At 49.5% G+C, this 25,433-nt stretch overlaps 29 non-coding genes across 29 annotated transcripts; 20 read left to right on the top strand and 9 right to left on the bottom strand.

The window, feature by feature from the left end:
* Positions 1–165: 165 nt before the first annotated feature.
* Positions 166–237, top strand: TRNAE-UUC (transfer RNA glutamic acid (anticodon UUC)). The gene has a single exon. It is a non-coding gene; the product is annotated as a tRNA-Glu (tRNA).
* Positions 238–862: 625 nt separating this feature from the next.
* TRNAE-CUC (transfer RNA glutamic acid (anticodon CUC)) lies at positions 863–934 on the top strand. The gene has a single exon. It is a non-coding gene; the product is annotated as a tRNA-Glu (tRNA).
* Positions 935–2,036: 1,102 nt separating this feature from the next.
* On the bottom strand, positions 2,037–2,119 carry TRNAL-UAA (transfer RNA leucine (anticodon UAA)). Its single transcript has one exon. It is a non-coding gene; the product is annotated as a tRNA-Leu (tRNA).
* A 243-nt stretch (positions 2,120–2,362) lies between these two features.
* TRNAE-UUC (transfer RNA glutamic acid (anticodon UUC)) lies at positions 2,363–2,434 on the top strand. Its single transcript has one exon. It is a non-coding gene; the product is annotated as a tRNA-Glu (tRNA).
* A 625-nt stretch (positions 2,435–3,059) lies between these two features.
* Positions 3,060–3,131, top strand: TRNAE-CUC (transfer RNA glutamic acid (anticodon CUC)). Its single transcript has one exon. It is a non-coding gene; the product is annotated as a tRNA-Glu (tRNA).
* Positions 3,132–4,232: 1,101 nt separating this feature from the next.
* TRNAL-UAA (transfer RNA leucine (anticodon UAA)) lies at positions 4,233–4,315 on the bottom strand. Its single transcript has one exon. It is a non-coding gene; the product is annotated as a tRNA-Leu (tRNA).
* A 243-nt stretch (positions 4,316–4,558) lies between these two features.
* On the top strand, positions 4,559–4,630 carry TRNAE-UUC (transfer RNA glutamic acid (anticodon UUC)). Its single transcript has one exon. It is a non-coding gene; the product is annotated as a tRNA-Glu (tRNA).
* Positions 4,631–5,255: 625 nt separating this feature from the next.
* Positions 5,256–5,327, top strand: TRNAE-CUC (transfer RNA glutamic acid (anticodon CUC)). Its single transcript has one exon. It is a non-coding gene; the product is annotated as a tRNA-Glu (tRNA).
* A 1,101-nt stretch (positions 5,328–6,428) lies between these two features.
* TRNAL-UAA (transfer RNA leucine (anticodon UAA)) lies at positions 6,429–6,511 on the bottom strand. Its single transcript has one exon. It is a non-coding gene; the product is annotated as a tRNA-Leu (tRNA).
* A 243-nt stretch (positions 6,512–6,754) lies between these two features.
* Positions 6,755–6,826, top strand: TRNAE-UUC (transfer RNA glutamic acid (anticodon UUC)). The gene has a single exon. It is a non-coding gene; the product is annotated as a tRNA-Glu (tRNA).
* A 625-nt stretch (positions 6,827–7,451) lies between these two features.
* On the top strand, positions 7,452–7,523 carry TRNAE-CUC (transfer RNA glutamic acid (anticodon CUC)). Its single transcript has one exon. It is a non-coding gene; the product is annotated as a tRNA-Glu (tRNA).
* Positions 7,524–8,634: 1,111 nt separating this feature from the next.
* Positions 8,635–8,717, bottom strand: TRNAL-UAA (transfer RNA leucine (anticodon UAA)). The gene has a single exon. It is a non-coding gene; the product is annotated as a tRNA-Leu (tRNA).
* Positions 8,718–8,960: 243 nt separating this feature from the next.
* On the top strand, positions 8,961–9,032 carry TRNAE-UUC (transfer RNA glutamic acid (anticodon UUC)). The gene has a single exon. It is a non-coding gene; the product is annotated as a tRNA-Glu (tRNA).
* Positions 9,033–9,657: 625 nt separating this feature from the next.
* On the top strand, positions 9,658–9,729 carry TRNAE-CUC (transfer RNA glutamic acid (anticodon CUC)). Its single transcript has one exon. It is a non-coding gene; the product is annotated as a tRNA-Glu (tRNA).
* Positions 9,730–10,830: 1,101 nt separating this feature from the next.
* Positions 10,831–10,913, bottom strand: TRNAL-UAA (transfer RNA leucine (anticodon UAA)). Its single transcript has one exon. It is a non-coding gene; the product is annotated as a tRNA-Leu (tRNA).
* Positions 10,914–11,156: 243 nt separating this feature from the next.
* On the top strand, positions 11,157–11,228 carry TRNAE-UUC (transfer RNA glutamic acid (anticodon UUC)). The gene has a single exon. It is a non-coding gene; the product is annotated as a tRNA-Glu (tRNA).
* A 625-nt stretch (positions 11,229–11,853) lies between these two features.
* Positions 11,854–11,925, top strand: TRNAE-CUC (transfer RNA glutamic acid (anticodon CUC)). Its single transcript has one exon. It is a non-coding gene; the product is annotated as a tRNA-Glu (tRNA).
* A 1,101-nt stretch (positions 11,926–13,026) lies between these two features.
* On the bottom strand, positions 13,027–13,109 carry TRNAL-UAA (transfer RNA leucine (anticodon UAA)). The gene has a single exon. It is a non-coding gene; the product is annotated as a tRNA-Leu (tRNA).
* A 243-nt stretch (positions 13,110–13,352) lies between these two features.
* TRNAE-UUC (transfer RNA glutamic acid (anticodon UUC)) lies at positions 13,353–13,424 on the top strand. The gene has a single exon. It is a non-coding gene; the product is annotated as a tRNA-Glu (tRNA).
* Positions 13,425–18,523: 5,099 nt separating this feature from the next.
* TRNAE-UUC (transfer RNA glutamic acid (anticodon UUC)) lies at positions 18,524–18,595 on the top strand. The gene has a single exon. It is a non-coding gene; the product is annotated as a tRNA-Glu (tRNA).
* Positions 18,596–19,220: 625 nt separating this feature from the next.
* TRNAE-CUC (transfer RNA glutamic acid (anticodon CUC)) lies at positions 19,221–19,292 on the top strand. The gene has a single exon. It is a non-coding gene; the product is annotated as a tRNA-Glu (tRNA).
* A 1,101-nt stretch (positions 19,293–20,393) lies between these two features.
* TRNAL-UAA (transfer RNA leucine (anticodon UAA)) lies at positions 20,394–20,476 on the bottom strand. The gene has a single exon. It is a non-coding gene; the product is annotated as a tRNA-Leu (tRNA).
* Positions 20,477–20,719: 243 nt separating this feature from the next.
* On the top strand, positions 20,720–20,791 carry TRNAE-UUC (transfer RNA glutamic acid (anticodon UUC)). The gene has a single exon. It is a non-coding gene; the product is annotated as a tRNA-Glu (tRNA).
* A 625-nt stretch (positions 20,792–21,416) lies between these two features.
* TRNAE-CUC (transfer RNA glutamic acid (anticodon CUC)) lies at positions 21,417–21,488 on the top strand. Its single transcript has one exon. It is a non-coding gene; the product is annotated as a tRNA-Glu (tRNA).
* A 1,101-nt stretch (positions 21,489–22,589) lies between these two features.
* Positions 22,590–22,672, bottom strand: TRNAL-UAA (transfer RNA leucine (anticodon UAA)). The gene has a single exon. It is a non-coding gene; the product is annotated as a tRNA-Leu (tRNA).
* A 243-nt stretch (positions 22,673–22,915) lies between these two features.
* Positions 22,916–22,987, top strand: TRNAE-UUC (transfer RNA glutamic acid (anticodon UUC)). The gene has a single exon. It is a non-coding gene; the product is annotated as a tRNA-Glu (tRNA).
* Positions 22,988–23,612: 625 nt separating this feature from the next.
* Positions 23,613–23,684, top strand: TRNAE-CUC (transfer RNA glutamic acid (anticodon CUC)). Its single transcript has one exon. It is a non-coding gene; the product is annotated as a tRNA-Glu (tRNA).
* Positions 23,685–24,785: 1,101 nt separating this feature from the next.
* Positions 24,786–24,868, bottom strand: TRNAL-UAA (transfer RNA leucine (anticodon UAA)). Its single transcript has one exon. It is a non-coding gene; the product is annotated as a tRNA-Leu (tRNA).
* Positions 24,869–25,111: 243 nt separating this feature from the next.
* Positions 25,112–25,183, top strand: TRNAE-UUC (transfer RNA glutamic acid (anticodon UUC)). The gene has a single exon. It is a non-coding gene; the product is annotated as a tRNA-Glu (tRNA).
* Positions 25,184–25,433: the final 250 nt, after the last annotated feature.

Raw genomic sequence — 25,433 nt, 5'->3', positions numbered from 1 at the left:
GCGGAATTAAAAGGCTTTTGCAGGAGGCTGAAGGTAATTGCTTATGACAAACACACTGTGTGACACCTAACTTTCTCCCACTCGGACTTTACGGGCAATTTTTATATTGGAGTTAGCTTAGTCACAATAAGGGGGTGAGCAAGGCAAGCACACAAGAGCATCTCCTCCCTGGTGGTCTAGTGGCTAGGATTCGGCGCTTTCACCGCCGCGGCCCGGGTTCGATTCCCGGTCAGGGAAGATACCTCTAAAGCATAGATTTGAGTGTTTTGTCCCAGTAGCTTTTTTTAAACGAAGGTCCTTAAAAAGGTACCCCTACCCATGAACGAAAGAGGAGGAAAGGGACTGGGTCCCCTGTGCCCCAGGTTGTTTTGCTCCCATTGCCCTCAGCCACCTTTATGCGCACGCACTCCTCCACCCAGTCTGGTGCTCTATGTGTGTGTAAAGTGCAGTACCAGCTCACCAGAAAGGTAAATTGCTGGAAACCCCTGCTGTGATGCATACATCTACTTTGGAGCACTCTTCTCCCTTGCACTCTTGAATCGCTTAAGAGCAATGTATTCTTCCAGCAAGCTGAATAACGAGACAGGGTTGAGAAAGTGTTCCAACTGTCTGTGCGCCATCAGCAGCCACTAGGTGTCCCTCTTGTGTTTTCCCATGGATCCCGATTGTACAGGAATTCATCGGTTCAGTAGCAAGGGGGAGAGGATGGCCTGTGCTTGGAAGTGACAGACAGGCGGGTGGCATTATGAGGATTTTTTCAATTTCTGATTCATATGTGCTGTACTGAAAAATAAGCTTTCAGCCCCCATGAGCTTTGTCATTCGGAAAGCAGTGTATGAACTTTTGCTGCATGGCACTGGGCTCCCTGGTGGTCTAGTGGTTAGGATTCGGCGCTCTCACCGCCGCGGCCCGGGTTCGATTCCCGGTCAGGGAAAAGTCCTTCTTCTGCCCTTGAAAACTTTTCCTTCCCGTAGGTCGCGGGCTTCTCAAAAATGAAGTTGCTTTCTGACTCACAGTTTGCCTAGCATCACGCAGTATAGCTCCAAATATCATTTTCGCAAGGTCCCTTTATAGCTGCTTTCCACAGCGGGAGGAAAGTCACTTGTGCAAGGCTCTTGAGCAAGTGAGACCCTGTATTCCAAAGTGCAATTCCTTTTGTAGGCTTCTGACCACATGGCGTGCGGCAGGAAGTCTCCTTTGACAGGCCTGCAGGCTTTGTTTCCAAATGGCATCCTGGACCCATTGCAACCCACCTTTTTGCTAAAATGGAAGTCTGGATCTGGGTAAGAAAAAACTGAGCTGCACGTACGGAAAAAAGCAGAGGCCAGCCACAGGGAGGGTGTGGCCAGGGCAGTCTGATTTGCATACTGACCTGTGGCATCTTGGGAATGTATAGGCTTTGGAGCTTAACGGGTGCTGCAGGGGTCTGCCTGGCTGGAGAGATGCCTGTCTGGTACACCCCTCAGGACAGACGGTGCCTTCCGTTCGAACATGGAGGGTGAGGGACATGGGTCACCCTCTTATACAGGGGTGTGGCTGTGGGCAGGACGGGTTGTGGGGGACCCGTCAGGGCATTGCCCGTTTGGAAGCCCGTTCGGAAGGCGAGAGGAGGGAACTCTCCTCAATTTTCCCCCAGAGGTTTGGGGAAAAGCCTTTGCACGTTTGAGCCAGCCGGGCCTGCATCAGCAGATCCTGCTCCTCTGGCAAGGGAGAGCTTGTAGGTGAAATCAAAAAAGGGGAGAAATCTGCAAGAGCCGGGTTAAAAAATTCCAGGGGCAGACCCATGTTCCCCAGGAAGCAAGTACTTCCTCCTGCTCCCTTCAGTGGGAAAAGATATAGGAGGTGTATTTCTCTAAGCAGGGGATCTGCGTAGATGGCACTGCATTGCTTTGGGAAGCATCCATGCTGGTAGCAGAATAGCAGCAGACCCCACAGCTGAGACTTGAATGGGGACTGTTGGAGAGGGGCAGTGGAAGGGCGCAGGAAAATGCTTTTCAAAAGCATCTGCACTTTCTTACAAAGCAGCTGAAAACCCATACCAGGAATGGGGCTCGAACCCATGCGGACAAACGTCCATTGGATCTTAAGTCCAACGCCTTAACCACTCGGCCACCCTGGTGAGACCCAAGGCCCAGCTTTACTCAACTCCCTTTTTCTGCTGGCTGCTGCAGCACCGGCTGTCCAGCAAGAGCTGTTTGCGGAATTAAAAGGCTTTTGCAGGAGGCTGAAGGTAATTGCTTATGACAAACACACTGTGTGACACCTAACTTTCTCCCACTCGGACTTTACGGGCAATTTTTATATTGGAGTTAGCTTAGTCACAATAAGGGGGTGAGCAAGGCAAGTATACAAGAGCATCTCCTCCCTGGTGGTCTAGTGGCTAGGATTCGGCGCTTTCACCGCCGCGGCCCGGGTTCGATTCCCGGTCAGGGAAGATACCTCTAAAGCATAGATTTGAGTGTTTTGTCCCAGTAGCTTTTTTTAAACGAAGGTCCTTAAAAAGGTACCCCTACCCATGAACGAAAGAGGAGGAAAGGGACTGGGTCCCCTGTGCCCCAGGTTGTTTTGCTCCCATTGCCCTCAGCCACCTTTATGCGCACGCACTCCTCCACCCAGTCTGGTGCTCTATGTGTGTGTAAAGTGCAGTACCAGCTCACCAGAAAGGTAAATTGCTGGAAACCCCTGCTGTGATGCATACATCTACTTTGGAGCACTCTTCTCCCTTGCACTCTTGAATCGCTTAAGAGCAATGTATTCTTCCAGCAAGCTGAATAACGAGACAGGGTTGAGAAAGTGTTCCAGCTGTCTGTGCGCCATCAGCAGCCACTAGATGTCCCTCTTGTGTTTTCCCGTGGATCCCGATTGTACAGGAATTCATCGGTTCAGTAGCAAGGGGGAGAGGATGGCCTGTGCTTGGAAGTGACAGACAGTCGGGTGGCATTATGAGGATTTTTTCAATTTCTGATTCATATGTGCTGTAGAGAAAAATAAGCTTTCAGCCCCCATGAGCTTTGTCATTCGGAAAGCAGTGTATGAACTTTTGCTGCACAGCACTGGGCTCCCTGGTGGTCTAGTGGTTAGGATTCGGCGCTCTCACCCCCGCGGCCCGGGTTCGATTCCCGGTCAGGGAAAAGTCCTTCTTCTGTCCTTGAAAACTTTTCCTTCCCGTAGGTCGCGGGCTTCTCAAAATGAAGTTGCTTTCTGACTCACAGTTTGCCTAGCATCACGCAGTATAGCTCCAAATATCATTTTCGCAAGGTCCCTTTATAGCTGCTTTCCACAGCGGGAGGAAAGTCACTTGTGCAAGGCTCTTGAGCAAGTGAGACCCTGTATTCCAAAGTGCAATTCCTTTTGTAGGCTTCTGACCACATGGCGTGCGGCAGGAAGTCTCCTTTGACAGGCCTGCAGGCTTTGTTTCCAAATGGCATCCTGGACCCATTGTAACCCACCTTTTTGCTAAAATGGAAGTCTGGATCTGGGTAAGAAAAAACTGAGCTGCACGTACGGAAAAAAGCAGAGGCCAGCCACAGGGAGGGTGTGGCCAGGGCAGTCTGATTTGCATACTGACCTGTGGCATCTTGGGAATGTATAGGCTTTGGAGCTTAACGGGTGCTGCAGGGGTCTGCCTGGCTGGAGAGATGCCTGTCTGGTACACCCCTCAGGACAGACGGTGCCTTCCGTTCGAACATGGAGGGTGAGGGACATGGGTCACCCTCTTATACAGGGGTGTGGCTGTGGGCAGGACGGGTTGTGGGGGACCCGTCAGGGCATTGCCCGTTCGGAAGCCCGTTCGGAAGGCGAGAGGAGGGAACTCTCCTCAATTTTCCCCCAGAGGTTTGGGGAAAAGCCTTTGCACGTTTGAGCCAGCCGGGCCTGCATCAGCAGATCCTGCTCCTCTGGCAAGGGAGAGCTTGTAGGTGAAATCAAAAAAGGGGAGAAATCTGCAAGAGCCGGGTTAAAAAATTCCAGGGGCAGACCCATGTTCCCCAGGAAGCAAGTACTTCCTCCTGCTCCCTTCAGTGGGAAAAGATATAGGAGGTGTATTTCTCTAAGCAGGGGATCTGCGTAGATGGCACTGCATTGCTTTGGGAAGCATCCATGCTGGTAGCAGAATAGCAGCAGACCCCACAGCTGAGACTTGAATGGGGACTGTTGGAGAGGGGCAGTGGAAGGGCGCAGGAAAATGCTTTTCAAAAGCATCTGCACTTTCTTACAAAGCAGCTGAAACCCCATACCAGGAATGGGGCTCGAACCCATGCAGACAAACGTCCATTGGATCTTAAGACCAACGCCTTAACCACTCGGCCACCCTGGTGAGACCCAAGGCCCAGCTTTACTCAACTCCCTTTTTCTGCTGGCTGCTGCAGCACCGGCTGTCCAGCAAGAGCTGTTTGCGGAATTAAAAGGCTTTTGCAGGAGGCTGAAGGTAATTGCTTATGACAAACACACTGTGTGACACCTAACTTTCTCCCACTCGGACTTTACGGGCAATTTTTATATTGGAGTTAGCTTAGTCACAATAAGGGGGTGAGCAAGGCAAGCACACAAGAGCATCTCCTCCCAGGTGGTCTAGTGGCTAGGATTCGGCGCTTTCACCGCCGCGGCCCGGGTTCGATTCCCGGTCAGGGAAGATACCTCTAAAGCATAGATTTGAGTGTTTTGTCCCAGTAGCTTTTTTTAAACGAAGGTCCTTAAAAAGGTACCCCTACCCATGAACGAAAGAGGAGGAAAGGGACTGGGTCCCCTGTGCCCCAGGTTGTTTTGCTCCCATTGCCCTCAGCCACCTTTATGCGCACGCACTCCTCCACCCAGTCTGGTGCTCTATGTGTGTGTAAAGTGCAGTACCAGCTCACCAGAAAGGTAAATTGCTGGAAACCCCTGCTGTGATGCATACATCTACTTTGGAGCACTCTTCTCCCTTGCACTCTTGAATCGCTTAAGAGCAATGTATTCTTCCAGCAAGCTGAATAACGAGACAGGGTTGAGAAAGTGTTCCAGCTGTCTGTGCGCCATCAGCAGCCACTAGATGTCCCTCTTGTGTTTTCCCGTGGATCCCGATTGTACAGGAATTCATCGGTTCAGTAGCAAGGGGGAGAGGATGGCCTGTGCTTGGAAGTGACAGACAGTCGGGTGGCATTATGAGGATTTTTTCAATTTCTGATTCATATGTGCTGTAGAGAAAAATAAGCTTTCAGCCCCCATGAGCTTTGTCATTCGGAAAGCAGTGTATGAACTTTTGCTGCACGGCACTGGGCTCCCTGGTGGTCTAGTGGTTAGGATTCGGCGCTCTCACCGCCGCGGCCCGGGTTCGATTCCCGGTCAGGGAAAAGTCCTTCTTCTGTCCTTGAAAACTTTTCCTACCCGTAGGTCGCGGGCTTCTCAAAATGAAGTTGCTTTCTGACTCACAGTTTGCCTAGCATCACGCAGTATAGCTCCAAATATCATTTTCGCAAGGTCCCTTTATAGCTGCTTTCCACAGCGGGAGGAAAGTCACTTGTGCAAGGCTCTTGAGCAAGTGAGACCCTGTATTCCAAAGTGCAATTCCTTTTGTAGGCTTCTGACCACATGGCGTGCGGCAGGAAGTCTCCTTTGACAGGCCTGCAGGCTTTGTTTCCAAATGGCATCCTGGACCCATTGCAACCCACCTTTTTGCTAAAATGGAAGTCTGGATCTGGGTAAGAAAAAACTGAGCTGCACGTACGGAAAAAAGCAGAGGCCAGCCACAGGGAGGGTGTGGCCAGGGCAGTCTGATTTGCATACTGACCTGTGGCATCTTGGGAATGTATAGGCTTTGGAGCTTAACGGGTGCTGCAGGGGTCTGCCTGGCTGGAGAGATGCCTGTCTGGTACACCCCTCAGGACAGACGGTGCCTTCCGTTCGAACATGGAGGGTGAGGGACATGGGTCACCCTCTTATACAGGGGTGTGGCTGTGGGCAGGACGGGTTGTGGGGGACCCGTCAGGGCATTGCCCGTTTGGAAGCCCGTTCGGAAGGCGAGAGGAGGGAACTCTCCTCAATTTTCCCCCAGAGGTTTGGGGAAAAGCCTTTGCACGTTTGAGCCAGCCGGGCCTGCATCAGCAGATCCTGCTCCTCTGGCAAGGGAGAGCTTGTAGGTGAAATCAAAAAAGGGGAGAAATCTGCAAGAGCCGGGTTAAAAAATTCCAGGGGCAGACCCATGTTCCCCAGGAAGCAATTACTTCCTCCTGCTCCCTTCAGTGGGAAAAGATATAGGAGGTGTATTTCTCTAAGCAGGGGATCTGCGTAGATGGCACTGCATTGCTTTGGGAAGCATCCATGCTGGTAGCAGAATAGCAGCAGACCCCACAGCTGAGACTTGAATGGGGACTGTTGGAGAGGGGCAGTGGAAGGGCGCAGGAAAATGCTTTTCAAAAGCATCTGCACTTTCTTACAAAGCAGCTGAAAACCCATACCAGGAATGGGGCTCGAACCCATGCGGACAAACGTCCATTGGATCTTAAGTCCAACGCCTTAACCACTCGGCCACCCTGGTGAGACCCAAAGCCCAGCTTTACTCAACTCCCTTTTTCTGCTGGCTGCTGCAGCACCGGCTGTCCAGCAAGAGCTGTTTGCGGAATTAAAAGGCTTTTGCAGGAGGCTGAAGGTAATTGCTTATGACAAACACACTGTGTGACACCTAACTTTCTCCCACTCGGACTTTACGGGCAATTTTTATATTGGAGTTAGCTTAGTCACAATAAGGGGGTGAGCAAGGCAAGCACACAAGAGCATCTCCTCCCTGGTGGTCTAGTGGCTAGGATTCGGCGCTTTCACCGCCGCGGCCCGGGTTCGATTCCCGGTCAGGGAAGATACCTCTAAAGCATAGATTTGAGTGTTTTGTCCCAGTAGCTTTTTTTAAACGAAGGTCCTTAAAAAGGTACCCCTACCCATGAACGAAAGAGGAGGAAAGGGACTGGGTCCCCTGTGCCCCAGGTTGTTTTGCTCCCATTGCCCTCAGCCACCTTTATGCGCACGCACTCCTCCACCCAGTCTGGTGCTCTATGTGTGTGTAAAGTGCAGTACCAGCTCACCAGAAAGGTAAATTGCTGGAAACCCCTGCTGTGATGCATACATCTACTTTGGAGCACTCTTCTCCCTTGCACTCTTGAATCGCTTAAGAGCAATGTATTCTTCCAGCAAGCTGAATAACGAGACAGGGTTGAGAAAGTGTTCCAACTGTCTGTGCGCCATCAGCAGCCACTAGGTGTCCCTCTTGTGTTTTCCCGTGGATCCCGATTGTACAGGAATTCATCGGTTCAGTAGCAAGGGGGAGAGGATGGCCTGTGCTTGGAAGTGACAGACAGGCGGGTGGCATTATGAGGATTTTTTCAATTTCTGATTCATATGTGCTGTACTGAAAAATAAGCTTTCAGCCCCCATGAGCTTTGTCATTCGGAAAGCAGTGTATGAACTTTTGCTGCATGGCACTGGGCTCCCTGGTGGTCTAGTGGTTAGGATTCGGCGCTCTCACCGCCGCGGCCCGGGTTCGATTCCCGGTCAGGGAAAAGTCCTTCTTCTGCCCTTGAAAACTTTTCCTTCCCGTAGGTCGCGGGCTTCTCAAAATGAAGTTGCTTTCTGACTCACAGTTTGCCTAGCATCACGCAGTATAGCTCCAAATATCATTTTCGCAAGGTCCCTTTATAGCTGCTTTCCACAGCGGGAGGAAAGTCACTTGTGCAAGGCTCTTGAGCAAGTGAGACCCTGTATTCCAAAGTGCAATTCCTTTTGTAGGCTTCTGACCACATGGCGTGCGGCAGGAAGTCTCCTTTGACAGGCCTGCAGGCTTTGTTTCCAAATGGCATCCTGGACCCATTGCAACCCACCTTTTTGCTAAAATGGAAGTCTGGATCTGGGTAAGAAAAAACTGAGCTGCACGTACGGAAAAAAGCAGAGGCCAGCCACAGGGAGGGTGTGGCCAGGGCAGTCTGATTTGCATACTGACCTGTGGCATCTTGGGAATGTATAGGCTTTGGAGCTTAACGGGTGCTGCAGGGGTCTGCCTGGCTGGAGAGATGCCTGTCTGGTACACCCCTCAGGACAGACGGTGCCTTCCGTTCGAACATGGAGGGTGAGGGACATGGGTCACCCTCTTATACAGGGGTGTGGCTGTGGGCAGGACGGGTTGTGGGGGACCCGTCAGGGCATTGCCCGTTTGGAAGCCCGTTCGGAAGGCGAGAGGAGGCGGGGGCAGGGAACTCTCCTCAATTTTCCCCCAGAGGTTTGGGGAAAAGCCTTTGCACGTTTGAGCCAGCCGGGCCTGCATCAGCAGATCCTGCTCCTCTGGCAAGGGAGAGCTTGTAGGTGAAATCAAAAAAGGGGAGAAATCTGCAAGAGCCGGGTTAAAAAATTCCAGGGGCAGACCCATGTTCCCCAGGAAGCAAGTACTTCCTCCTGCTCCCTTCAGTGGGAAAAGATATAGGAGGTGTATTTCTCTAAGCAGGGGATCTGCGTAGATGGCACTGCATTGCTTTGGGAAGCATCCATGCTGGTAGCAGAATAGCAGCAGACCCCACAGCTGAGACTTGAATGGGGACTGTTGGAGAGGGGCAGTGGAAGGGCGCAGGAAAATGCTTTTCAAAAGCATCTGCACTTTCTTACAAAGCAGCTGAAACCCCATACCAGGAATGGGGCTCGAACCCATGCAGACAAACGTCCATTGGATCTTAAGACCAACGCCTTAACCACTCGGCCACCCTGGTGAGACCCAAGGCCCAGCTTTACTCAACTCCCTTTTTCTGCTGGCTGCTGCAGCACCGGCTGTCCAGCAAGAGCTGTTTGCGGAATTAAAAGGCTTTTGCAGGAGGCTGAAGGTAATTGCTTATGACAAACACACTGTGTGACACCTAACTTTCTCCCACTCGGACTTTACGGGCAATTTTTATATTGGAGTTAGCTTAGTCACAATAAGGGGGTGAGCAAGGCAAGCACACAAGAGCATCTCCTCCCAGGTGGTCTAGTGGCTAGGATTCGGCGCTTTCACCGCCGCGGCCCGGGTTCGATTCCCGGTCAGGGAAGATACCTCTAAAGCATAGATTTGAGTGTTTTGTCCCAGTAGCTTTTTTTAAACGAAGGTCCTTAAAAAGGTACCCCTGCCCATGAACGAAAGAGGAGGAAAGGGACTGGGTCCCCTGTGCCCCAGGTTGTTTTGCTCCCATTGCCCTCAGCCACCTTTATGCGCACGCACTCCTCCACCCAGTCTGGTGCTCTATGTGTGTGTAAAGTGCAGTACCAGCTCACCAGAAAGGTAAATTGCTGGAAACCCCTGCTGTGATGCATACATCTACTTTGGAGCACTCTTCTCCCTTGCACTCTTGAATCGCTTAAGAGCAATGTATTCTTCCAGCAAGCTGAATAACGAGACAGGGTTGAGAAAGTGTTCCAGCTGTCTGTGCGCCATCAGCAGCCACTAGATGTCCCTCTTGTGTTTTCCCGTGGATCCCGATTGTACAGGAATTCATCGGTTCAGTAGCAAGGGGGAGAGGATGGCCTGTGCTTGGAAGTGACAGACAGTCGGGTGGCATTATGAGGATTTTTTCAATTTCTGATTCATATGTGCTGTAGAGAAAAATAAGCTTTCAGCCCCCATGAGCTTTGTCATTCGGAAAGCAGTGTATGAACTTTTGCTGCACGGCACTGGGCTCCCTGGTGGTCTAGTGGTTAGGATTCGGCGCTCTCACCGCCGCGGCCCGGGTTCGATTCCCGGTCAGGGAAAAGTCCTTCTTCTGTCCTTGAAAACTTTTCCTACCCGTAGGTCGCGGGCTTCTCAAAATGAAGTTGCTTTCTGACTCACAGTTTGCCTAGCATCACGCAGTATAGCTCCAAATATCATTTTCGCAAGGTCCCTTTATAGCTGCTTTCCACAGCGGGAGGAAAGTCACTTGTGCAAGGCTCTTGAGCAAGTGAGACCCTGTATTCCAAAGTGCAATTCCTTTTGTAGGCTTCTGACCACATGGCGTGCGGCAGGAAGTCTCCTTTGACAGGCCTGCAGGCTTTGTTTCCAAATGGCATCCTGGACCCATTGCAACCCACCTTTTTGCTAAAATGGAAGTCTGGATCTGGGTAAGAAAAAACTGAGCTGCACGTACGGAAAAAAGCAGAGGCCAGCCACAGGGAGGGTGTGGCCAGGGCAGTCTGATTTGCATACTGACCTGTGGCATCTTGGGAATGTATAGGCTTTGGAGCTTAACGGGTGCTGCAGGGGTCTGCCTGGCTGGAGAGATGCCTGTCTGGTACACCCCTCAGGACAGACGGTGCCTTCCGTTCGAACATGGAGGGTGAGGGACATGGGTCACCCTCTTATACAGGGGTGTGGCTGTGGGCAGGACGGGTTGTGGGGGACCCGTCAGGGCATTGCCCGTTTGGAAGCCCGTTCGGAAGGCGAGAGGAGGGAACTCTCCTCAATTTTCCCCCAGAGGTTTGGGGAAAAGCCTTTGCACGTTTGAGCCAGCCGGGCCTGCATCAGCAGATCCTGCTCCTCTGGCAAGGGAGAGCTTGTAGGTGAAATCAAAAAAGGGGAGAAATCTGCAAGAGCCGGGTTAAAAAATTCCAGGGGCAGACCCATGTTCCCCAGGAAGCAATTACTTCCTCCTGCTCCCTTCAGTGGGAAAAGATATAGGAGGTGTATTTCTCTAAGCAGGGGATCTGCGTAGATGGCACTGCATTGCTTTGGGAAGCATCCATGCTGGTAGCAGAATAGCAGCAGACCCCACAGCTGAGACTTGAATGGGGACTGTTGGAGAGGGGCAGTGGAAGGGCGCAGGAAAATGCTTTTCAAAAGCATCTGCACTTTCTTACAAAGCAGCTGAAAACCCATACCAGGAATGGGGCTCGAACCCATGCGGACAAACGTCCATTGGATCTTAAGTCCAACGCCTTAACCACTCGGCCACCCTGGTGAGACCCAAAGCCCAGCTTTACTCAACTCCCTTTTTCTGCTGGCTGCTGCAGCACCGGCTGTCCAGCAAGAGCTGTTTGCGGAATTAAAAGGCTTTTGCAGGAGGCTGAAGGTAATTGCTTATGACAAACACACTGTGTGACACCTAACTTTCTCCCACTCGGACTTTACGGGCAATTTTTATATTGGAGTTAGCTTAGTCACAATAAGGGGGTGAGCAAGGCAAGCACACAAGAGCATCTCCTCCCTGGTGGTCTAGTGGCTAGGATTCGGCGCTTTCACCGCCGCGGCCCGGGTTCGATTCCCGGTCAGGGAAGATACCTCTAAAGCATAGATTTGAGTGTTTTGTCCCAGTAGCTTTTTTTAAACGAAGGTCCTTAAAAAGGTACCCCTACCCATGAACGAAAGAGGAGGAAAGGGACTGGGTCCCCTGTGCCCCAGGTTGTTTTGCTCCCATTGCCCTCAGCCACCTTTATGCGCACGCACTCCTCCACCCAGTCTGGTGCTCTATGTGTGTGTAAAGTGCAGTACCAGCTCACCAGAAAGGTAAATTGCTGGAAACCCCTGCTGTGATGCATACATCTACTTTGGAGCACTCTTCTCCCTTGCACTCTTGAATCGCTTAAGAGCAATGTATTCTTCCAGCAAGCTGAATAACGAGACAGGGTTGAGAAAGTGTTCCAACTGTCTGTGCGCCATCAGCAGCCACTAGGTGTCCCTCTTGTGTTTTCCCGTGGATCCCGATTGTACAGGAATTCATCGGTTCAGTAGCAAGGGGGAGAGGATGGCCTGTGCTTGGAAGTGACAGACAGGCGGGTGGCATTATGAGGATTTTTTCAATTTCTGATTCATATGTGCTGTACTGAAAAATAAGCTTTCAGCCCCCATGAGCTTTGTCATTCGGAAAGCAGTGTATGAACTTTTGCTGCATGGCACTGGGCTCCCTGGTGGTCTAGTGGTTAGGATTCGGCGCTCTCACCGCCGCGGCCCGGGTTCGATTCCCGGTCAGGGAAAAGTCCTTCTTCTGCCCTTGAAAACTTTTCCTTCCCGTAGGTCGCGGGCTTCTCAAAATGAAGTTGCTTTCTGACTCACAGTTTGCCTAGCATCACGCAGTATAGCTCCAAATATCATTTTCGCAAGGTCCCTTTATAGCTGCTTTCCACAGCGGGAGGAAAGTCACTTGTGCAAGGCTCTTGAGCAAGTGAGACCCTGTATTCCAAAGTGCAATTCCTTTTGTAGGCTTCTGACCACATGGCGTGCGGCAGGAAGTCTCCTTTGACAGGCCTGCAGGCTTTGTTTCCAAATGGCATCCTGGACCCATTGCAACCCACCTTTTTGCTAAAATGGAAGTCTGGATCTGGGTAAGAAAAAACTGAGCTGCACGTACGGAAAAAAGCAGAGGCCAGCCACAGGGAGGGTGTGGCCAGGGCAGTCTGATTTGCATACTGACCTGTGGCATCTTGGGAATGTATAGGCTTTGGAGCTTAACGGGTGCTGCAGGGGTCTGCCTGGCTGGAGAGATGCCTGTCTGGTACATCCCTCAGGACAGACGGTGCCTTCCGTTCGAACATGGAGGGTGAGGGACATGGGTCACCCTCTTATACAGGGGTGTGGCTGTGGGCAGGACGGGTTGTGGGGGACCCGTCAGGGCATTGCCCGTTTGGAAGCCCGTTCGGAAGGCGAGAGGAGGGAACTCTCCTCAATTTTCCCCCAGAGGTTTGGGGAAAAGCCTTTGCACGTTTGAGCCAGCCGGGCCTGCATCAGCAGATCCTGCTCCTCTGGCAAGGGAGAGCTTGTAGGTGAAATCAAAAAAGGGGAGAAATCTGCAAGAGCCGGGTTAAAAAATTCCAGGGGCAGACCCATGTTCCCCAGGAAGCAAGTACTTCCTCCTGCTCCCTTCAGTGGGAAAAGATATAGGAGGTGTATTTCTCTAAGCAGGGGATCTGCGTAGATGGCACTGCATTGCTTTGGGAAGCATCCATGCTGGTAGCAGAATAGCAGCAGACCCCACAGCTGAGACTTGAATGGGGACTGTTGGAGAGGGGCAGTGGAAGGGCGCAGGAAAATGCTTTTCAAAAGCATCTGCACTTTCTTACAAAGCAGCTGAAACCCCATACCAGGAATGGGGCTCGAACCCATGCAGACAAACGTCCATTGGATCTTAAGTCCAACGCCTTAACCACTCGGCCACCCTGGTGAGACCCAAGGCCCAGCTTTACTCAACTCCCTTTTTCTGCTGGCTGCTGCAGCACCGGCTGTCCAGCAAGAGCTGTTTGCGGAATTAAAAGGCTTTTGCAGGAGGCTGAAGGTAATTGCTTATGACAAACACACTGTGTGACACCTAACTTTCTCCCACTCGGACTTTACGGGCAATTTTTATATTGGAGTTAGCTTAGTCACAATAAGGGGGTGAGCAAGGCAAGCACACAAGAGCATCTCCTCCCTGGTGGTCTAGTGGCTAGGATTTGGCGCTTTCACCGCCGCGGCCCGGGTTCGATTCCCGGTCAGGGAAGATACCTCTAAAGCATAGATTTGAGTGTTTTGTCCCAGTAGCTTTTTTTAAACGAAGGTCCTTAAAAAGGTACCCCTACCCATGAACGAAAGAGGAGGAAAGGGACTGGGTCCCCTGTGCCCCAGGTTGTTTTGCTCCCATTGCCCTCAGCCACCTTTATGCGCACGCACTCCTCCACCCAGTCTGGTGCTCTATGTGTGTGTAAAGTGCAGTACCAGATCACCAGAAAGGTAAATTGCTGGAAACCCCTGCTGTGATGCATACATCTACTTTGGAGCACTCTTCTCCCTTGCACTCTTGAATCGCTTAAGAGCAATGTATTCTTCCAGCAAGCTGAATAACGAGACAGGGTTGAGAAAGTGTTCCAGCTGTCTGTGCGCCATCAGCAGCCACTAGATTCAAGATTCAAAAGTACTTTATTCGGTTAAAAAGAGAAAATAACCATAAAAGTAGCATGTAAGGTGCAATTTACAAAAGGTCAAGTAAGTATTTTTCCTTTAAAATCACAAAATAAGCAAAACAACAAAATTAAATCCATATCAACAATATTAAATTCATATACACAATAAAAAAGATCAATCCATTTGCATTGATTTACGACATTTAAAAGCCAAGTTTAAAAATTCTGCAATAGAGGCAACCATGAAAACAGTATCCATTTTCTGGCACTCTGTAAACGCTAGGCGGCATCTGTAAACATTTAGATCTTTAAGAATAGGAATGATAAGTTTCTTTCGAAGGAAGGTATAAAATTTACAAAAGAATAAAATATGTATATCCGATTGTTGGGAAACATCATCGCATGGACAGAAACATAAGTCCTTCAACCAACAATTCATCTCGGGGAATGACAATGTCCTAAAAACTATATTCAATCTAAATCGGGTCAAAAGGTACCGTTCATGATTAGACATATACAGTGAAAGATATGGCTGCAAATTCTCTCCACATATAATATCCTGATGGGCAGAGACAGTCTTTTTCCTTGCCTCCATTATATTTCTCTTTTCCTTGAGGTAGGTCATGCACAAGTATTTCAAATCTCTTCTGGATATACATTCCATTGATTGTGGATCCTCAAAGTATTGGGGGCAATTTATTTTTTCAAGAAAGTCTCTGACATAGCCTATCCATTTGTAATCCCTGACATTGTCCAATACCATGATATCCTTAAAAATGGCACGATTGACCACACATTCTTCATTTGTCCAGACCCTATGCCAAAGAAGAACTGGCTGAATTCTAATAATGTCGGTGACATAAGGTATTCCCAATTCAACATGGCATATCATTGTTGCAGTACTTTGGGGTACAGACAATATGTAACATAAAAACTTATTTTCCAGGATTTGAATTGACGTGATATTTGAATAACCCCATAATCCTGCCCCGTAGATGGCTACAGATATACAAGTTGCATTATAAATGGTTAAAATCTCTTTTATGGGTTTTTTACCTAATTTCTTCATAAAACATTTTAGGGCCATGATAGTCTTAGAGAATAACAGAGATCTGGCCTGAATTGCTGTTGTCCATGAGCCGCTTTCATGAAACAGTATCCCTAGATAAGGGAAGGTGGGGGTCCTTTCTAAGGGATTGGAATTCACAAAAATTTGCTTCACATGCTTGTTTGTTCTGGACCCGCAGTACATAGATAAAGTTTTAGAACAATTAATTCTCAAATCTAAATCAAGCATAAAGGCGTTAAAGGCTGTAACCAAACTCTGTAAAGCCATTGGGGTTCGCGCCATTAGGACAGCATCATCGGCGTACATCAGTGCAGGGACAGGCCTACCTCTCACCATAGGCATGTCCCTGCCCTCCTGCACGAGATGCTTTTCCATTCCATTTATGTACAACAAAAATAAAAAGGGGGCTAAGACGCACCCTTGGCGCACACCCCGACCAATCCCAAATTGTCTACTGCACTCACCATTTTTCCCAAATCTGACACTGGCAGTGGCCCCAGAATAAAGCTCTCTCAGAAAACATATAATGGCATTGTCTACTCCCAAATCAGCCATAATTGACCATAACTTAATGTGTGACACACAGTCAAAGGCTGATGATAAATCAACAAATGTGAGGTATAGACGTTGTTTTTTAACCTTTATATACTTCTGCTGTAAGGTAAAAAGATTCAAGCCTTGCTCTATAGTCCCTAGGCCCTTTTGGAACCCAAATTGAAAGTCACTTAACACCCCAGTTTCATTAGCCCAGCTTTGTAGTTTAGCTAAAATCACTCTTCCCAAAATTTTTATAGAAGAGTCCAATAGAGAAATTGGCCTATAGCATGTACAATTAAGCCTGTCCCCTTTCTTGAATATTGGGACTATTGTTGATGTAAACCAGGTGGATATTGGGCTGTTTGCCAAGACGGCATTAAAGAGCTGAACTAACAGTGGCCCCCATAATTCGATGTTAGCCTTATAGAGGTCAGCTGGTATACCGTCTGGTCCCGCTGCTTTGCCTCCCTTGGTCGCCTTTAAGCTTGCTATAACTTCGGGAAGGGTTACAGTCAGGGTTCTAGACATGTCTAGATTTGGCAGCCCCATCTCCTGACCTACTTCCGAGGTTAGTTCCACAGCCATATAAAGGGAGGAAAAATGGGCCACCCACTCATCTTCTGAGATGGCAATTTCCATGCGTGCTTTTTGTTCATATAGGAGGGGGGTATTAATAACCCTCCAAAAGGCAGCCGGGTCTTTCGATTTAGATGCATCGCATAGGTTGTCCCATGCCTCCCTTTTTATCGAGGTCTTCCTCTCCCTTAATGCTAGGTTATAATCCTTTCTTGCAATTCTAATTTGATTTACGTCCTTTGGTCTATTATGAATTGCGTATCTAAGCTTTGTTAAGGCTCTAGTGCACTTCCTATCAAACCATTTCTTATTGGGCTTTAGGGAATTTTTCCTATTAACCCACAGTGCTTCCTTAATTTTACTGGAAATAATGCTAAAATGGGTTATTATTTCACATTTCTCTGCATGTTCATCTAAACAGATGGAGAAGCTACTCATGCAGTTAGTCAGTATTTTTTGCAGAAAATCATCTGGGACCAATCTGCTCCATTTAAGGTTATAACCATTTTGAGCACCCACCCTTACATCCTGAACCATTTGGTTCTGACATTCTCTAATGTCAACTACGGTAAATAAGTTTTCCATTTTTAATACCTGTGGCAGATGATCACTCAATGGTAAATCCATAATATTTGCTCTAATCAATCTGTTTGCAGAGCTAGATGTGCATAAGCTAAAATCGATAATAGTTGAGGCCCCCCGCCCAACAAAGGTTGGGGCAAACATCGTTGTGTGGAGTGCTAATTCATTTACAAAGCCGAGGTTAAAGTTAAAAATCATTTCATTCAGTAAGTCGCCTAGTAGGGTGTGTTCAAAATGTGTCAAATTGACGTCTTGTTCCAACATTAAACCACAAATACCCTTTTGGCCCTTTTTGCAGAGAGTACAATTAAAATCACCCCCCCATAATAACATAACTTCCGCCCTCTTACTCTTATCGAATTCATTTTGCATTTCTAGGGCTAGCGTATCAAGTACAACCTTAATCATGCTATCTGAACAGTTATTGTAGAAATTAAAAAGAACCAGCTTTAGACCCTTCCTTGTGTATATCACAATTTTTTGGTAATAGCTTGATCCAGGGGAAAAAACTATTTTATCATATACTAAAAGATTAGATATGTATACAATCAACCCCCCCTTGGGTCTTCCGTATACACCGCCCACCGCAGGGGTAAAATATGTCTTATAGCCATTAAGATGTATCGGCGTGGTAGCCCAAGTTTCTTGAAGGGCTAATATTCCCACGTCGGAAATAGCCTCGTCCCAGCTTGGATTTGTAATCTTTTGTTTTAACCCAGCCACGTTCCAAAATAATACCGTACAGGAATCTTTATCCACTGAAGACACATCTACAGTGTCCCCTAGCCTGTTGACCTGGCTCTCTTTTATGAGCTCATTCCCCCCCTGTATTTCTATGGTTTCTTCATCCCCCAGACAGCTTATGGGATCTAAGACTGCGAGATTAATAGGTAACCGATCATCTACCTTAAACTTGGGGAGTCAGTCCACTGCATCCAAGCAGTCAAACCGATTATAACATGGGAAAAACGGGGGAATTTGGGCATTACCTATCCATCTTGAATCATAACCCTGTGGGTGAAAATAAGGGGGCCTGCCTTTGTGTTTAACAATATTCCAGCCATCATCATGCCTCCCATTCCGCAGTGTATTGTGGTAATTATTATCAGGGAACTGGCCAGTATTACCACCATGGCGTCGATTTTCCCTGGTCCAGCTCCACCTATTATCCGGCTGTTCACCCTCCGGATAAAAATAGGATAATGGCCTGGCCACAACTGACAAACCGTAATTTCTTGGAGGCCTTGATGTAATAAATTCTGCGGTGCGGGGATTCTCAAAAGTTATTACCACACAGTCACCTTGTGACCTTTTTTTATTATTATTGTACCCCACCCAGGGAGCCCTTTCAACCATAAGGATATTGCTTTTGAAGGCCGGGGGGAGAGGATAGTTATCATTTAACCAATGTATTGTTTTATTTACTAGTCCCCCATTATTTTCATGTGATTTATCAGTAGATTGGGGTACTCCAGTAAGAACCACAACATATGTTGAGGCTTCTGGTGGTAAATGTATATTTCTACGTGTCTCCCTCTTTTCTTCATTAACTTTCTCCTTGGAAGTTTGCATGGGTGGCGCTGTTTGGTCAATTACGGTGAGATTTTTAGGTGTTGGTATGACTTTTGGAGGTGGGTTAGTAGTGAGTTTTGGAGGTGGAGTAGAGATAGTTAACCACTCGGCCACCCTGGTGAGACCCAAGGCCCAGCTTTACTCAACTCCCTTTTTCTGCTGGCTGCTGCAGCACCGGCTGTCCAGCAAGAGCTGTTTGCGGAATTAAAAGGCTTTTGCAGGAGGCTGAAGGTAATTGCTTATGACAAACACACTGTGTGACACCTAACTTTCTCCCACTCGGACTTTACGGGCAATTTTTATATTGGAGTTAGCTTAGTCACAATAAGGGGGTGAGCAAGGCAAGCACACAAGAGCATCTCCTCCCTGGTGGTCTAGTGGCTAGGATTTGGCGCTTTCACCGCCGCGCCCCGGGTTCGATTCCCGGTCAGGGAAGATACCTCTAAAGCATAGATTTGAGTGTTTTGTCCCAGTAGCTTTTTTTAAACGAAGGTCCTTAAAAAGGTACCCCTACCCATGAACGAAAGAGGAGGAAAGGGACTGGGTCCCCTGTGCCCCAGGTTGTTTTGCTCCCATTGCCCTCAGCCACCTTTATGCGCACGCACTCCTCCACCCAGTCTGGTGCTCTATGTGTGTGTAAAGTGCAGTACCAGATCACCAGAAAGGTAAATTGCTGGAAACCCCTGCTGTGATGCATACATCTACTTTGGAGCACTCTTCTCCCTTGCACTCTTGAATCGCTTAAGAGCAATGTATTCTTCCAGCAAGCTGAATAACGAGACAGGGTTGAGAAAGTGTTCCAGCTGTCTGTGCGCCATCAGCAGCCACTAGATGTCCCTCTTGTGTTTTCCCGTGGATCCCGATTGTACAGGAATTCATCGGTTCAGTAGCAAGGGGGAGAGGATGGCCTGTGCTTGGAAGTGACAGACAGTCGGGTGGCATTATGAGGATTTTTTCAATTTCTGATTCATATGTGCTGTAGAGAAAAATAAGCTTTCAGCCCCCATGAGCTTTGTCATTCGGAAAGCAGTGTATGAACTTTTGCTGCATGGCACTGGGCTCCCTGGTGGTCTAGTGGTTAGGATTCGGCGCTCTCACCGCCGCGGCCCGGGTTCGATTCCCGGTCAGGGAAAAGTCCTTCTTCTGTCCTTGAAAACTTTTCCTTCCCGTAGGTCGCGGGCTTCTCAAAATGAAGTTGCTTTCTGACTCACAGTTTGCCTAGCATCACGCAGTATAGCTCCAAATATCATTTTCGCAAGGTCCCTTTATAGCTGCTTTCCACAGCGGGAGGAAAGTCACTTGTGCAAGGCTCTTGAGCAAGTGAGACCCTGTATTCCAAAGTGCAATTCCTTTTGTAGGCTTCTGACCACATGGCGTGCGGCAGGAAGTCTCCTTTGACAATCCTGCAGGCTTTGTTTCCAAATGGCATCCTGGACCCATTGCAACCCACCTTTTTGCTAAAATGGAAGTCTGGATCTGGGTAAGAAAAAACTGAGCTGCACGTACGGAAAAAAGCAGAGGCCAGCCACAGGGAGGGTGTGGCCAGGGCAGTCTGATTTGCATACTGACCTGTGGCATCTTGGGAATGTATAGGCTTTGGAGCTTAACGGGTGCTGCAGGGGTCTGCCTGGCTGGAGAGATGCCTGTCTGGTACACCCCTCAGGACAGACGGTGCCTTCCGTTCGAACATGGAGGGTGAGGGACATGGGTCACCCTCTTATACAGGGGTGTGGCTGTGGGCAGGACGGGTTGTGGGGGACCCGTCAGGGCATTGCCCGTTTGGAAGCCCGTTCGGAAGGCGAGAGGAGGGAACTCTCCTCAATTTTCCCCCAGAGGTTTGGGGAAAGGCCTTTGCACGTTTGAGCCAGCCGGGCCTGCATCAGCAGATCCTGCTCCTCTGGCAAGGGAGAGCTTGTAGGTGAAATCAAAAAAGGGGAGAAATCTGCAAGAGCCGGGTTAAAAAATTCCAGGGGCAGACCCATGTTCCCCAGGAAGCAAGTACTTCCTCCTGCTCCCTTCAGTGGGAAAAGATATAGGAGGTGTATTTCTCTAAGCAGGGGATCTGCGTAGATGGCACTGCATTGCTTTGGGAAGCATCCATGCTGGTAGCAGAATAGCAGCAGACCCCACAGCTGAGACTTGAATGGGGACTGTTGGAGAGGGGCAGTGGAAGGGCGCAGGAAAATGCTTTTCAAAAGCATCTGCACTTTCTTACAAAGCAGCTGAAAACCCATACCAGGAATGGGGCTCGAACCCATGCGGACAAACGTCCATTGGATCTTAAGTCCAACGCCTTAACCACTCGGCCACCCTGGTGAGACCCAAAGCCCAGCTTTACTCAACTCCCTTTTTCTGCTGGCTGCTGCAGCACCGGCTGTCCAGCAAGAGCTGTTTGCGGAATTAAAAGGCTTTTGCAGGAGGCTGAAGGTAATTGCTTATGACAAACACACTGTGTGACACCTAACTTTCTCCCACTCGGACTTTACGGGCAATTTTTATATTGGAGTTAGCTTAGTCACAATAAGGGGGTGAGCAAGGCAAGCACACAAGAGCATCTCCTCCCTGGTGGTCTAGTGGCTAGGATTCGGCCCTTTCACCGCCGCGGCCCGGGTTCGATTCCCGGTCAGGGAAGATACCTCTAAAGCATAGATTTGAGTGTTTTGTCCCAGTAGCTTTTTTTAAACGAAGGTCCTTAAAAAGGTACCCCTACCCATGAACGAAAGAGGAGGAAAGGGACTGGGTCCCCTGTGCCCCAGGTTGTTTTGCTCCCATTGCCCTCAGCCACCTTTATGCGCACGCACTCCTCCACCCAGTCTGGTGCTCTATGTGTGTGTAAAGTGCAGTACCAGCTCACCAGAAAGGTAAATTGCTGGAAACCCCTGCTGTGATGCATACATCTACTTTGGAGCACTCTTCTCCCTTGCACTCTTGAATCGCTTAAGAGCAATGTATTCTTCCAGCAAGCTGAATAACGAGACAGGGTTGAGAAAGTGTTCCAACTGTCTGTGCGCCATCAGCAGCCACTAGGTGTCCCTCTTGTGTTTTCCCGTGGATCCCGATTGTACAGGAATTCATCGGTTCAGTAGCAAGGGGGAGAGGATGGCCTGTGCTTGGAAGTGACAGACAGGCGGGTGGCATTATGAGGATTTTTTCAATTTCTGATTCATATGTGCTGTACTGAAAAATAAGCTTTCAGCCCCCATGAGCTTTGTCATTCGGAAAGCAGTGTATGAACTTTTGCTGCATGGCACTGGGCTCCCTGGTGGTCTAGTGGTTAGGATTCGGCGCTCTCACCGCCGCGGCCCGGGTTCGATTCCCGGTCAGGGAAAAGTCCTTCTTCTGCCCTTGAAAACTTTTCCTTCCCGTAGGTCGCGGGCTTCTCAAAATGAAGTTGCTTTCTGACTCACAGTTTGCCTAGCATCACGCAGTATAGCTCCAAATATCATTTTCGCAAGGTCCCTTTATAGCTGCTTTCCACAGCGGGAGGAAAGTCACTTGTGCAAGGCTCTTGAGCAAGTGAGACCCTGTATTCCAAAGTGCAATTCCTTTTGTAGGCTTCTGACCACATGGCGTGCGGCAGGAAGTCTCCTTTGACAGGCCTGCAGGCTTTGTTTCCAAATGGCATCCTGGACCCATTGCAACCCACCTTTTTGCTAAAATGGAAGTCTGGATCTGGGTAAGAAAAAACTGAGCTGCACGTACGGAAAAAAGCAGAGGCCAGCCACAGGGAGGGTGTGGCCAGGGCAGTCTGATTTGCATACTGACCTGTGGCATCTTGGGAATGTATAGGCTTTGGAGCTTAACGGGTGCTGCAGGGGTCTGCCTGGCTGGAGAGATGCCTGTCTGGTACACCCCTCAGGACAGACGGTGCCTTCCGTTCGAACATGGAGGGTGAGGGACATGGGTCACCCTCTTATACAGGGGTGTGGCTGTGGGCAGGACGGGTTGTGGGGGACCCGTCAGGGCATTGCCCGTTTGGAAGCCCGTTCGGAAGGCGAGAGGAGGGAACTCTCCTCAATTTTCCCCCAGAGGTTTGGGGAAAAGCCTTTGCACGTTTGAGCCAGCCGGGCCTGCATCAGCAGATCCTGCTCCTCTGGCAAGGGAGAGCTTGTAGGTGAAATCAAAAAAGGGGAGAAATCTGCAAGAGCCGGGTTAAAAAATTCCAGGGGCAGACCCATGTTCCCCAGGAAGCAAGTACTTCCTCCTGCTCCCTTCAGTGGGAAAAGATATAGGAGGTGTATTTCTCTAAGCAGGGGATCTGCGTAGATGGCACTGCATTGCTTTGGGAAGCATCCATGCTGGTAGCAGAATAGCAGCAGACCCCACAGCTGAGACTTGAATGGGGACTGTTGGAGAGGGGCAGTGGAAGGGCGCAGGAAAATGCTTTTCAAAAGCATCTGCACTTTCTTACAAAGCAGCTGAAACCCCATACCAGGAATGGGGCTCGAACCCATGCAGACAAACGTCCATTGGATCTTAACTCCAACGCCTTAACCACTCGGCCACCCTGGTGAGACCCAAGGCCCAGCTTTACTCAACTCCCTTTTTCTGCTGGCTGCTGCAGCACCGGCTGTCCAGCAAGAGCTGTTTGCGGAATTAAAAGGCTTTTGCAGGAGGCTGAAGGTAATTGCTTATGACAAACACACTGTGTGACACCTAACTTTCTCCCACTCGGACTTTACGGGCAATTTTTATATTGGAGTTAGCTTAGTCACAATAAGGGGGTGAGCAAGGCAAGCACACAAGAGCATCTCCTCCCTGGTGGTCTAGTGGCTAGGATTCGGCGCTTTCACCGCCGCGGCCTGGGTTCCATTCCCGGTCAGGGAAGATACCTCTAAAGCATAGATTTGAGTGTTTTGTCCCAGTAGCTTTTTTTAAACGAAGGTCCTTAAAAAGGTACCCCTACCCATGAACGAAAGAGGAGGAAAGGGACTGGGTCCCCTGTGCCCCAGGTTGTTTTGCTCCCATTGCCCTCAGCCACCTTTATGCGCACGCACTCCTCCACCCAGTCTGGTGCTCTATGTGTGTGTAAAGTGCAGTACCAGCTCACCAGAAAGGTAAATTGCTGGAAACCCCTGCTGTGATGCATACATCTACTTTGGAGCACTCTTCTCCCTTGCACTCTTGAATCGCTTAAGAGCAATGTATTCTTCCAGCAAGCTGAATAACGAGACAGGGTTGAGAAAGTGTTCCAGCTGTCTGTGCGCCATCAGCAGCCACTAGATGTCCCTCTTGTGTTTTCCCGTGGATCCCGATTGTACAGGAATTCATCGGTTCAGTAGCAAGGGGGAGAGGATGGCCTGTGCTTGGAAGTGACAGACAGTCGGGTGGCATTATGAGGATTTTTTCAATTTCTGATTCATATGTGCTGTAGAGAAAAATAAGCTTTCAGCCCCCATGAGCTTTGTCATTCGGAAAGCAGTGTATGAACTTTTGCTGCATGGCACTGGGCTCCCTGGTGGTCTAGTGGTTAGGATTCGGCGCTCTCACCGCCGCGTCCCGGGTTCGATTCCCGGTCAGGGAAAAGTCCTTCTTCTGTCCTTGAAAACTTTTCCTTCCCGTAGGTCGCGGGCTTCTCAAAATGAAGTTGCTTTCTGACTCACAGTTTGCCTAGCATCACGCAGTATAGCTCCAAATATCATTTTCGCAAGGTCCCTTTATAGCTGCTTTCCACAGCGGGAGGAAAGTCACTTGTGCAAGGCTCTTGAGCAAGTGAGACCCTGTATTCCAAAGTGCAATTCCTTTTGTAGGCTTCTGACCACATGGCGTGCGGCAGGAAGTCTCCTTTGACAGGCCTGCAGGCTTTGTTTCCAAATGGCATCCTGGACCCATTGCAACCCACCTTTTTGCTAAAATGGAAGTCTGGATCTGGGTAAGAAAAAACTGAGCTGCACGTACGGAAAAAAGCAGAGGCCAGCCACAGGGAGGGTGTGGCCAGGGCAGTCTGATTTGCATACTGACCTGTGGCATCTTGGGAATGTATAGGCTTTGGAGCTTAACGGGTGCTGCAGGGGTCTGCCTGGCTGGAGAGATGCCTGTCTGGTACACCCCTCAGGACAGACGGTGCCTTCCGTTCGAACATGGAGGGTGAGGGACATGGGTCACCCTCTTATACAGGGGTGTGGCTGTGGGCAGGACGGGTTGTGGGGGACCCGTCAGGGCATTGCCCGTTTGGAAGCCCGTTCGGAAGGCGAGAGGAGGGAACTCTCCTCAATTTTCCCCCAGAGGTTTGGGGAAAAGCCTTTGCACGTTTGAGCCAGCCGGGCCTGCATCAGCAGATCCTGCTCCTCTGGCAAGGGAGAGCTTGTAGGTGAAATCAAAAAAGGGGAGAAATCTGCAAGAGCCGGGTTAAAAAATTCCAGGGGCAGACCCATGTTCCCCAGGAAGCAAGTACTTCCTCCTGCTCCCTTCAGTGGGAAAAGATATAGGAGGTGTATTTCTCTAAGCAGGGGATCTGCGTAGATGGCACTGCATTGCTTTGGGAAGCATCCATGCTGGTAGCAGAATAGCAGCAGACCCCACAGCTGAGACTTGAATGGGGACTGTTGGAGAGGGGCAGTGGAAGGGCGCAGGAAAATGCTTTTCAAAAGCATCTGCACTTTCTTACAAAGCAGCTGAAAACCCATACCAGGAATGGGGCTCGAACCCATGCGGACAAACGTCCATTGGATCTTAAGTCCAACGCCTTAACCACTCGGCCACCCTGGTGAGACCCAAAGCCCAGCTTTACTCAACTCCCTTTTTCTGCTGGCTGCTGCAGCACCGGCTGTCCAGCAAGAGCTGTTTGCGGAATTAAAAGGCTTTTGCAGGAGGCTGAAGGTAATTGCTTATGACAAACACACTGTGTGACACCTAACTTTCTCCCACTCGGACTTTACGGGCAATTTTTATATTGGAGTTAGCTTAGTCACAATAAGGGGGTGAGCAAGGCAAGCACACAAGAGCATCTCCTCCCTGGTGGTCTAGTGGCTAGGATTCGGCGCTTTCACCGCCGCGGCCCGGGTTCGATTCCCGGTCAGGGAAGATACCTCTAAAGCATAGATTTGAGTGTTTTGTCCCAGTAGCTTTTTTTAAACGAAGGTCCTTAAAAAGGTACCCCTACCCATGAACGAAAGAGGAGGAAAGGGACTGGGTCCCCTGTGCCCCAGGTTGTTTTGCTCCCATTGCCCTCAGCCACCTTTATGCGCACGCACTCCTCCACCCAGTCTGGTGCTCTATGTGTGTGTAAAGTGCAGTACCAGCTCACCAGAAAGGTAAATTGCTGGAAACCCCT

Source organism: Lissotriton helveticus, chromosome 4_1, assembly GCF_964261635.1.
Source record: "Lissotriton helveticus chromosome 4_1, aLisHel1.1, whole genome shotgun sequence".
In the NCBI taxonomy this organism is placed as follows: Eukaryota; Metazoa; Chordata; class Amphibia; order Caudata; family Salamandridae; genus Lissotriton; species Lissotriton helveticus.
Note: the sequence above shows the minus strand (reverse complement) of the source record. Positions and strands in the feature narration are given on the sequence as shown.